This window comes from Octopus bimaculoides, chromosome 7 (assembly GCF_001194135.2).
Source record: "Octopus bimaculoides isolate UCB-OBI-ISO-001 chromosome 7, ASM119413v2, whole genome shotgun sequence".
Taxonomy (NCBI): Eukaryota; Metazoa; Mollusca; class Cephalopoda; order Octopoda; family Octopodidae; genus Octopus; species Octopus bimaculoides.
Window position 1 is genome coordinate 69894656 of NC_068987.1, and position 1928 is coordinate 69896583.

Sequence of the window (1928 nt, forward strand, 5' to 3'; positions counted from 1 at the left end):
ATATATATATATATATATATATATATATATATATATGCGTGTGCATGTATGTGTGTGTGTATACATACGCACACACACACACACACACACACATATTTATATATATATATACGTATACTTTAGTATATATTCATGTATTTGTCTGCGTGAATGTGTACATGTATATGCTTGTTTGTCTTTATGCATAAGCAAAATCTTGTTACTCTCCCTATCTTACGAAAATAGTCACCTTTTAACATTTGTTTGGACATTAACTCCGCAGTTCCGTTATTGTACGTGTTACTGTATGGTTGTAACGAACCCAAGTCTTGCTTATACCTAAGGAAATGATTTCCTTCTCTTCAAATCTTTCATCATTCTCTTCTTACTTTTATTTCTCAGTAAACACATCCTCATATCTACACATGGAATGAAAATACGATTCTGTGACGTTCATATTTTCCCGTAAGTTATTCATGACGTAAGATAAAATGAAAGGAATGCCTACAACTGGGAATCGAAACCTAGATGTATACTCGGCTCAGTGGGATATTACCTCTACATAACATTATGGCGATAGACACTTCTTTTCCTCGTCAATCCTTCAATTCATTCTCCTTCACGTTTTCCCACTCCTACTTCAGTGTTGTGCCGTTAAACAGACTTGGCTGTCTCTAAAATCCAGCAGCCGTTCGTTCTTCCTCACTGCACTGTTTCAAAGGAAAACGACCGTCCTATTTCTTTCTTCTCGCAATGCACCTACCGCTAGCCACGCAGATTTTACTTCGTTGGCAATGGTCGTATAAATATTGATTTCTTTAATGTGAACAATGCTTCAGATTCGTAGTGAACTGCGAGCGGGAGCGGGTGTATACGATTGAGTGATGTTCATGCAGCTTTCGTCTGTATAATATTTTAATTATATTTCTAACTAAATATATATCCTGCACAGAGAGTGAGAAGGTGTGTTAGGATGTGAAGTTGTGACTTTCATGTGTTAGTTACAGGAATCTGCTCCCATTCTCCCCCATTGTTAAGATTACAGTACTATGGATATCAGTTTACTAGGCCAGTGGTGCAATTTTTACAGGAATGTATAACCAGTCGGATACTGCAGTTTACCGATTCGTTATAATAGGAAATAGCCGACCAAACGTTCGCACCTCGATACAGTATGAGTTGTGTATTGATAATACTTTTATCCTAGAAACGTCACAAACTAAATTTCTGTAAATATATACTACAGAATAAATTGATAATATATGTTGTGTCAGTACATAAAAGCTGAAAACAAGTATTTTGTTAGCTACCTGGTCTGTCATCAGGATTTCCTATGCTATCTTAGGAAGGAGTGGGGAAAAATCACCGAAGCGTATTTTCACTTGAATCTTGGTATAAAAACATAGTTTTCAGTAAAACAACCATTAACACCGCTGTACAACGGAGATTAGTAACAAATATATTCATTCGACTCGTTAACGTTAGTGGATTATTAGTCCTTGTTTTATTCACACGTGCTAACACTGCAACAGCTTACTAAGTTAGTGGACTATTCACAGTAGTCTAAATCCTCAGAAATTTCTACACAAGTACCAGCTAATACATTTAATTTTTTAATAACTTATTCTGCTTAAAAGTATGTAAAGTACATTTCATGTACTAATATATCGAAATAAAAGAAAAATATTTACATAGATAAGATAAAGAGGGTTGAATAAGGAGCGCCAAAACATTTCATGTTTAACCATTCCTGGTTTAGTACTTTAGTTATCTAAATTAAAATTTTGTAGGTGTTGTTTTCCAGCCGCCTCGGGAAGTTAAGGGAAGTCCATAAAAATACTATTCCGACCTTAGATGATTATATACTACGGCAATAATAATTTACGTAACGATTTCTCATGTAATTGCCTATGTATGTGTGTGTATACATACATGCATATATATATATA